Below are 10407 nucleotides of genomic sequence, written 5' to 3' on the forward strand. Positions count from 1 at the left end.
CTTTAGATCTTTTTCAACCCCACAGGCAAATAGCCAGATTAGAACAGGCCCCACCTCTGGATTCTGAAGAGGCAGACTGCTATTCCATCCTTGACTAATGTTAAAGGACGGCTAATGACATTGCTTGGCCTGGTAATGCATTTGCTGATGGTTTTTCTATGCTTTCCTTGCATGATACGTGCACTGCAAAACTCTTATGAGCTTAGCCAAACATTTACATAAGATCAAGCTCCAAGTGAATGAATTTCCCCCGAGAGGAATCACGGCCAGAGATGGGTAAGAGGGAGTGTCAGTCTGACCAACGTAAGACAGGGCCTTCCGCTTCACTCTGAAGAAGTTCCCGAAGACGGGTAAGGCAGACAATGTGATCCACCCAACCTAATACAGGAGGGTTCGCTTCTTTAAACAAAGACAGGGGAAATGTTGGGAGCCATTGGGAGCTGACAGTAAAGCTCAAAGGACATCTTGACCCTGTGCTCGGTTAAAGGCATGTACAAGGAACTGGCTCATTTTAAAGACACCATGTGCCCAGGATTGGTTTGCTATGTCTTCAGTTTGTTTTAAATGTTCCGTGTTTTTCTGGAATATAGTAGAATGGCCTGAGTGTGGGAGCCCACGAGGATTCACCATGCTGCATGTGTGGAACTCCCAATACCCAGGCTGCTCCTATGTTCTGAAGAGAACAACCTTACAAGATACTGACTTTTATATGTGCCCAGGAATTAATTGAACTGCTTCAGGCATTTCTAATGGTGGTGAGACTGATGTTTATTATTGTTCTAGGTAAGGATGTGAGATAACTAGGACGGGCTCTTGGATCATGAACAAGGGCGCTCCCTATCCTTGTCTGGCAAACCTCGACCCCCAGACTTGCCTTGAACCTCCTGAGTGGCCAATGCTATCCTTATCAATGTAATCCTGTTAAAATAACCTTGACAAAGGAGGGCAAAAGATAACTAACTGGGAGGTGGGTCTGCCATTAAAACAAAAAAGGCAGAATCTGTAGAGCACATGGGTAGCAAAGATGGTGCTGAGAAGGAATTGAGTGGGCAGAGCCCAATTTGCTGTATGTTCTGTGTGTAACCAGCCCATGGAAGCTTAGGTGCATGATAGGGTATGACCTTGACAGTGATTGGTTCCTCTTCCTCCCCTCCAATGCCAGCTGCTCATTTTTGCTTTAAAAACTACTTGTACTGTGTTAATAAATGAGTTTTCCTGCTTGAGTTGACTCCCCGCTGCTAAGGGAGGCTGGGGAATGGGCTAGCGGCCACAGTTACCTTTCCTTGGACTCCGTCCATCTTTTGTGGGCCAGATGAAGACCCGAGAATTAATGCTAGATCTATTATGTTGGTTTTTCCTGCCTGTTCTGGAGGTGTTGGTCAGGGATCTCTGGTCTTATAAAAAGTTACTGAAGAAAATTTGAAGTAATGTATTTTGCTCAAGTTTGTATGTGTTTTACATATTCTGAAGTTTTACCTAATGTTATCCTTCTTGTCACAATCTGCTCAAAGAAGTATTTCACTTTGGAAATTCCTTTTGGGAATTGAAGTCAGTGAAGCATAAGCACTCCTTTCAAATATCTTATAGAAACATGTTCAACCAATTTTTATCTTCTGCAATTCCTTTTGTGTTTGCAACTTTTAAATTGTTACTAACAGGGTTACACTCCACTTGGTTTATTTGTTATGGACAAATGCCAATTTCTCCAGTATAATAATGAGCCTGCTTTACACCATTTAAAATGAGACTTCCTAAACACGTATTCTGAAACAATTGGTAAAATATATTTTAATACAATCCAATGCCACTTTTTCTGTGCTAGTCCTCCTTCTTAAATTTAATGCCTGGGCACTGACCATGAGCTTCTTTTGCCAAATGCTAATGCTCTACCAGTTAAGTCACATCTCTACTGGCAACTATTTTTGGTAATTTATTGGAGATCAGAGTCTCCCAGACATTCCTCCCACAGCTGTCTTCAATCTATGATCCTAAGGTCTCAGACATTTGGGTAACTTGGATTAAGCAACCATAGCCCAGTTACAATGCCATCTTTTAAATAAAGATTATATTTTAATAAAATAATCTGAAATAGAAAATTTTGAAATTTTAAGGAGGTATGTTCAATCACTAGTGTATATGAAAATAGTCCAAATCACAAAGCAAAAATAAAATATCCCAGCTTGAAATCTATAATACTCCTGACCTCAAACATTATGAATATAGACACAGCTTACAATAAATTCTTTTAAATTATTTTTCTGTTTTTATTTTCTTTTTTGCCAGTATTGGGCCGGAATTGTGGGTCAGGGGGTTATCTCTCAGCTGTTCAGTTCTAGGCTAGTGCTCTACCACTTGAGACACAGTACCACTTCTGGCTTTTTCTGCTAATGTGGCGCAAATGAATCAAACCCAAGGCCTCATGCATGCAAGGCCAGCACTCTAAAACTGAGCCACTTTCCCAGCCCTCTTTCTAAATTTTTTGAAGAAACATGGTGGTGATGTAGAAAAACCCAATATTAATGTGTAAACATTGCTTTTAAATGATTCATATTGTCTTTCCTAACACAAACAACCTAACTGATGTGTACAGAGTAGATTTTCAGTTTTGGTAAATGTCAATGTAAAGTTCATTTAATTTTATATTATGAGTTTCCATTCCACAATATTGTATTTTAAAATATACAGAATTATGGATAATAGCTTTTCCTGTGTAATAAAACAACTGAAAATATAAAATGACAAAGCTATTTATTTGTTTTAATTTTTATGTATCTAGATTCTGGGGTGTCCTCACCTTAGTATTTTGTGCTAGTATTGTTTAAGTAACATATTAGACTTTAGTGTTCTCCTTCCTTGGATGTAGGTGGCTAATTGGCATTGTGTCACTCCGATTACTAGTATTTTAAGGTGTGTCTTTATTAAATCGTGTATATCCAGCAAGATCGCCATAGTTTTTCATATCAATGTTTAGGAAAGTGAGGGACTTCTCAAACTGGTGTTTCTATCTTTTTTACTGATGTCCATTTGGACAAAGCAGGTTAAATGGCAAATTGCGCAGCATTGCACAAGGTTGTTCTGAGTATTTGTATACAGAAAAATATTTGTATACTTGACAACCATAATTGAAATTATAACAAGAAATATCTATTGGATGCATTTTTCCTGTATGAGTTTGGTGAACAGATATGGAATATTCACATGCATTGTTCTATGGTTATTTATTTTGTTGATGAATGAGGTAGAGCACAAATTCTAAATTGAGTCCTTAGGATAGTTTTGCATTAATAAAATGTACTTCATACATCCCTAAGTGTATTTCAGTAATAACTAATTGTTATTATTGTTGGGATGTGTTTTTTCTTTCAATTATTCATTTATTTTGTGGGAACATTATTTTTAAAAATCCTATATGTATATTAACCTAGAAATTAATTGCTTTTATCCTATCTACCAACTAATAGATTGTGGATTCACCTTTAGTGAAGAGTTTAATGCTCTACTTGACAGAGAAAAAATTCTTTTCCCCAGAAGGCTTTATAATTTTCCAGCTCATTTAGAATATTTTCAACAGGAAAATCTGGGGCTAAATCACAGAGGTTCTTTCCTGACTACCTCATTTGCCAATCTCCCAGCCATGCTTCCAGAATCTTCTGATCATTGTCAACATCAAGAAAGAATGAAAGGATCTCTGGTGAGGTGTTTTTTTTTTATTTCTCATGTTTTTACATTGCATTTTATGTCCCTAAGGGTGTCCAGGCTTGAAAAGGACAAAAACAATTTGAGCTTTAGGAACATGTTTCTAAATCAGATAAAGATGACTTGTAGATTAAGTAATTATAAAATCTTATATTCTTTTTTTTTAATATTATTTTATTTTATTTGAGAACATACTGTACAGAGGGGCTACAATTACATGGGCAGGATAATGCATACATTTCTTATCAAGCATTGCAGCCTCCTCCTTTGTTTACCCTTCACCTCACTTCCCAGCCTCCCCCCTCCCCCAACCCAATTATACCCCCCTCCCCCCCGACATTGTAAAGCTGGTTTTGACATGACATTTTGTACTTCTCATTGTTGCAACAGGTCCACCTGAATCCTTAAACGACTTGTTTGCCCCCATCTCCTCCACATGTTATACTGACATCAAATATAGTGAAAGTGGGTGTTACACTGTGGGGGAGGGACATACAAAGCAACAAAGAAATAATCTTATAAATGCATTAGAAACATATGCATGAAAGAAACGAAAACATTAAAATACATATTTAAGGGTTCATTTTCCTAACATCACATTATCTGACTTTTTCTGTTTGACTCATACCTATACTAGATATTGCAAATAAGGGAAACCATGGGACCTATGCTTCTTTGGGCCTGGCTTACTTCACTTAATATAATTTTTTTCCAAGCCTTTCCATTTCCTAACAAATGGGGAAATGTCATTCTTTCTGATGGAGGCATAGAATTCCATTGTGTATAAGATCTTTACTAGCCATACAACGGACAAGGGTCTCATATCTAAAATATACTTGGAACTCAAAAAATTAAACCACCCAACAACAAATCCTCAAAGAAACAACTGCCCAATAAATAAGTGGGCGAAAGACTTAAAGAGAAGCTTCTCTGAAGAAGAAAGAAGGATGGCCAATAGACACATGAAGAAATGTTCAACATCCCTAGCTATAAAAGAAATGCAAATCAAAACAACATTGAGATATCACCTCACTCCAGTTAAAATCTTATATTCTAAGTTGTGTGCAGATCTGTTTCCATTTGTGTCTTGTTATTCTGATATGAGAAAAGGTGGTAACATTTGTTATGTGATTCAATGACACCAAGTAGGTGACTTCTGGAAGGTGAAGATTCACTAGCAGCTTGTCAGAGATCACATCCTCATGAGCAACACTGAACTATCTTAATGAAGTTTTACAAGAGTTGCTGAAATAATGTGATCCCATACAATTTTGGATGTGGTAGGGGACTGAGAAAGGTGTGTGTACTTAAATTACTGTCCTTACATAGTTTTTGGATTGTTCCATGGTCCTTAGCTTACCTGATTCTTAGCCTATGTTTGATAATATAATCTGTGGCCTTTCTAGAAATCTGTCTGTCTGATTCTAAGGTATCTTTACAAGACTATTTTTCTATGGTTTTCTCTGTTCATTCTGTTTCCTGCTTATTAGATTTCTTTATGTCCTTCTTTCTAATTTGTCTCTTTTTCTCTCTGTCTCTTTCTCTCATTTCCTCTTCTCTCCAATTATCTCTTCGTTTTTTCTTCAAATGCTCTATTTGGGAACCAGTTTTTCTTATTGATCAATTTTCCTTTGCTGATATGTCTCTTAAAATGGACATTTCTCTTACCATTGTAGAGGAAAATTGTTGTTAACCATAATCCGACATAGTTATATATTAATCTGGAGCCAAAGAAAATCAGACGAACACATATATAAAGAAAAAGAGATTGCTGGGTCATAGGGGAGCTCTATGTGGAGTATTTTGAGCACCAATCCCACTTTTGGGTATTTACCAAAATGTTCCCAAACAAAACCACACTAAAGGTACCAGCACGACTATGTTTATTGCAGCATTATTTACCATAGCTAAAATAGGGAACCAACCCAGATTCCCCTCAGTAGATGAATGGATCAAGAAAATGTGGTATATATACACAATGGAATTCTATGCCTCCATCAGAAAGAATGACATTGCCCCATTTGTTAGGAAATGGAAAGACTTGGGAAAAATTATATTAAGTGAAGTAAGCCAGGCCCAAAGAAACATAGGTCACATGGTTTCCCTTATTTGCAATATATAGTATATGTCTGAGTCAAGCAGAAAAGGCCAGATAAGTTGATGTTAGGGAAATGAACCTTAAGATATGTATTCAAATGTTTTTTTTTTTCTTTCATGCAATTGTTTCTAACATATTTATTAGATTATTTCTTTGTTGCTTTGTATGTCCCTCCCCCATGATACCCCTATTTCTCTGTATTTGATGTTGGTATAATTTGTGTAGGGGAAGGGAAAAAACAAATCGTTTAAATAGGGATACAAGTGTACCTATTGCAACAATGAGATGCACAAGTCATTATGTCGAAAAAGAATTTTACAACTTTTTTGGGCTGGGAGGAGGTTTGGTTGGGGGGGGGGCGGAGGGAGGATGGGAAGGGGAAACAAATGAAGAGGCTACAATGCTTTATAAGAGTGTACACATTATCTTGCCCATATAATTATAACCCCTCTGTACAGCATTTTCACAATAAAAAAGCAGAAAAAAGCAAAAAAAAATAAATATAAAAGAGAGATATAGTGAAACTTCTGGAGTCTCTGTACCCCACAGACAAGAAGGAAGGGAGGGAGTCTTGCCCTCCTGGGGTCCATGTCAGGTGCCTACACCACAGACCGGGCTAGTTACCTTGTCCTGAAGGCTTTTAGGTATTGGGTGAAGTCAGTCAAACAGTGAAGAGCCTCCTGCCTGGAGATCAGAGTCCAGGGACAGGGTAAAGGATAGAGAATAGGGGGAGAGATAAGGCCTTTTCTGAGCTTACGCACGGGGGCAATAATACCTCAAGCCACAGCAGCGTGGCCATCCACTGCTTGCACTGCTTACAAAAGCAAAGGCTAGGAGGTTTTTCAGGTGTCTGTTTAGCCCAAAGTAAGCTCAGAGGGCTCTGTGCTTCTGATGAAGAAAAGCCTTGGAAGGAGGAGGAAGGTAGCAGAAAGGCTCCGTGAGAGGTGGCAAGGAGGTGGGTGGCCCCTTGGCAGAGGGCACCTACTTACTCCTGGTGCGTTTTATCTCCTGGGTGTCAGCACCATATGTTAGGAAAATGGAGGAGAATGGAAAAGGAATAGGCCTGACTTGATCACCAACAGAAAGGACTCTTTATTGAGGAACAGCCAGGGGCACAGCCCTTCCAGCAGGATTGAGGTTGTGTGAGGTAGCTGGCACAGGATCAGTGTTTTATAGGAGATCTGATCAAGGAGGTAGAGGTTAATGAAAAGCCCCTAGGTCAAGAAAGATGGAGGATATTCAGTTGGGTCTGAGATGGGATGTTTACAACTGGGCCTAGATGGATTGCCCTACCTGCACATCAAAGGAGTTCACACATACCTGGAATTATGCCTGGAGTCCGTATGGACTTGGGATAATAGGGTGGGGGTCAACCATTCAGGCCAATTGGAAAAAGTTAGCGTTCCGAGCTTTTCTGCATATAAACACTCCATCAACATTTTCTTATTAGAGGATTATTCAAGATTAGCTATATGTTGATTGATAATAACTGAGCTTGACAGAAAGGTGAGGGAAAACTGTCTAGTCTCCAATGAGGTTCTGACTTGTATTTCACAAAGTGTTATGAAAGCACTCAATGAGAAATCTTGTAGCTGCATTTCTTAAAAGTGCTTGCCTAGGGGCTGGGAATGTGGCTTAGTGGTAGAGCGATTGCCTTGCATGTATGAGGCCCTGGGTTCGATGCCTCAACACCACATAAGCAGGAAAAAAAAAACCAGAAGTGGCTCTGTGGCTCAAGTGGTAGAGTGCTAACCTTGAGCTGAAGAGCTGAGGGACAGCTCCCAGGCCCAAAGTTCAGGCCCACGACCGGACCCCCCAAAAAAATTTAAAAACAAAAGTGCTTGCCTGGTTACACTTTCTGATAATGTGTCAATTCAAGTACTTCTTGGAGTTCCAAACCATTCAATTTTGCTGTATTAGAAACTTGTTACGTTTTGCGGACAGCTCTTGGTGATGAAATTTGTGCTTTTTAAAATTGCTTTCCCAATTCCATCCACAAAATGCAGACAAAAATTATCTGAAAAAATTCATATCTGTTGATATTGCATATACATTTACTTTCCATTACAAACCTAGAATGCGGTAAAATTTCTCATAGCAATTACACTGCACTAGATTGTGGGCAGTTTCTAATGTAAATAATATATTTATTTTTGTAGAGAATTTGAGTATCCAAAATTTTAATATGCCTGTCATCCTAAAAACAATACCTTGCTGATATTGAATGACAAATATAACTTCCCATAAGTACAGAAATTTTCCTTGTATCTTTCTAATATATACTTTTATTGTAAAGATACTGTACAGAGGGGTTACAGTTACACAAGTAAGGAAATGAGAACATTTCTTATTGAGCATTGTTAACCCCTCCTGTTTTTCCTCTACCATCCCTTCCCTTTACACCACCTCAACTCCTCCCTCCATCCCCCTCTGATAGAGTGTCTTGTACATCCTATTGTTACAATGGATCAACCTGTATCCTTTCCTTATATCTTAAATGAAGAAATGCTGGCTTGTTTCATGCTGATTCTACTTGTGTTGACACACCTAAAGTCACTCTCCAAGTCCAAAAGCACATAAATGAAGTGCAAATCATCTTTTGTCAGTGGTATAATTGTGTTCTACACATTTATTGACAGGATACAAACCTTAATACAGATATACATTTGAAGGCATTTGATGTGTGAAAACCCGTCAATATAAAATATAAAGTGATTTTGAAAAAAATAAAAGTGACTCAGAAGAAATTATAAATGCAAAAACAGTCTTTACAGAAACAAATTCTTAGAGATATTTCATGACTTTGAAAAGGATAAAGTGGCTGAAATTAATATAAATTTAGAAGTATGACAATTCACAAAAATATAAAAAGATATTCATGTATATCATTATATAAGCCAAAGCAGAAAGCAAATGTTGTTTAGATGACTTTTTAAAATACACTTTCTCAGGAACTGGGAAGGGGTTTCAGTGGTAGAGTGCGTGCCTAGAATGAATGAGGCCCTGGGTTTGATTCCTCAGTACCACATCAGTACAAAAAGACAAAGGTGGTCCTGTGGCTCAAGTGGTAGCACTAGCCTTGAGGTAAAGAGCTAAGGGAAAGCACCCAGGCCCAAGATTTCAAGCCCCACGACCAACAAAAACAAAATCAAAACACAAAAAATCATTGTCTCTCACTTTTGTGTCCTCAAATCTGTAAGACGGCTGCTTCAGCCTAGGGCTAAGATTTTAGCTGTGGACACTTAACACTCCTGATTCAGACTCTACTTGAGAAAAATTTTAATGAATATTTTGTTCTTAATTTTGTTCTTTGTAAATTCATATGCACCTATAATACATGGTGTGGCCATCCCAGTAACATTCTCAAAGTACCTCCTAATGACGACTTACAAAAAGTTGTATTATATTACAACAAGGAAAACAATGCTACAATAAACAAAACCAATCATTAAATATTAATGATTAATAAAATGAAAAATGAAACAATTACCAGTGTTTCCAGTATTTGAAGTATACTACATATTAGGTTTTACTATTTTTTCATAATCCTGTACATTTAAAACTGCCTAAGATTATGATGTTCAATAAGAGTTTTATAGGCTATGAGTAGTCTTTAAAGTTTCCCACTAAGATTATTATTTATGGCTCATCTCATCTGTATATGGCTTATATCACCATTTGTTCCTCGCTAACCTATAAAGTAAGGAAGCCCTAAAGTTTTAACAGAAACTGTGGAATTAACAAAGTCTTAACTTTTCACTCTGCTTCTTTACACAAAGAATTTGCAAATTCTCATTAGTAAAATTTCTATAAACTCTGAAATGTACACACTTAGTAGTATATGCTGCTACAATAAATCTTAAATACTTTATGGAAAAGTTTTATGACCTGTCATACAGTCTTAATTTTGGCATATATATAAGCAAATTCCCAAAATTAAAAATATTTAAAACATTAAAACTTTTAACAAACCTTAACACTTGCTTCAATGTTCATTATGAGAGGTGCCTTGTATAGAATAATTGAATTCCTCCTCTTACACATCTCTTGAACAACAAATATCTGGAATTATATTGTTTTTGACATGCCAATCTTGACTTTATTCATAAATGTGTGCTTATATAAGAAACACATGGTTTTAAAATTTCACAACAATTCTTTAGAACTTACTTTTTGTTGAATTGTTTAGTTTAAGAAAATCAATTACACTTTATATATAAAAAATATTCTGTGCTCAATTCGGCAGCACATACACTAAAATTGAAATGATACAGAGAAGAGTACCATGGCCCCTGTGCAAAGATGACAAGCAAATTCATGAAGTGTTCCATATTTTTACAACAGACGCTGGAGTGGATGTGGCCAGAAAGGAACCCTACCGCATTTGAACCCTACTGCATTCTTGGGTGGGAGTGTAAACTTGTTCAGCTACTTCGGAAAGGAGTATGAAGGTTCCTCAAAAGATTCCGCATAGCGCTCCCCTATGACCCAACAAATACTACTTCTGGGCATTTACCCAAATGATCACAAACAAGACCATACTAAAACTACTAGCACTACTATATTTATTGCAGCATTATTTACCATAGCTAAAATATGGAACCAACATTGAT

The 10407-nt window shown here is 37.3% G+C and overlaps 1 non-coding gene across 1 annotated transcript; it reads left to right on the forward strand.

Moving 5' to 3' along the window:
* The first annotated feature begins 10024 nt into the window (after positions 1-10024).
* LOC138822770 (U6 spliceosomal RNA) lies at positions 10025-10131 on the forward strand. The gene has a single exon (XR_011370620.1). It is a non-coding gene; the product is annotated as a U6 spliceosomal RNA (small nuclear RNA).
* The last annotated feature ends 276 nt before the right edge of the window (positions 10132-10407 follow it).

Source organism: Dipodomys merriami, unplaced genomic scaffold (assembly GCF_024711535.1).
Source record: "Dipodomys merriami isolate MVZ:Mamm:240054 unplaced genomic scaffold, mDipMer1.0.p SCAF_1144, whole genome shotgun sequence".
NCBI lineage: Eukaryota > Metazoa > Chordata > Mammalia > Rodentia > Heteromyidae > Dipodomys > Dipodomys merriami.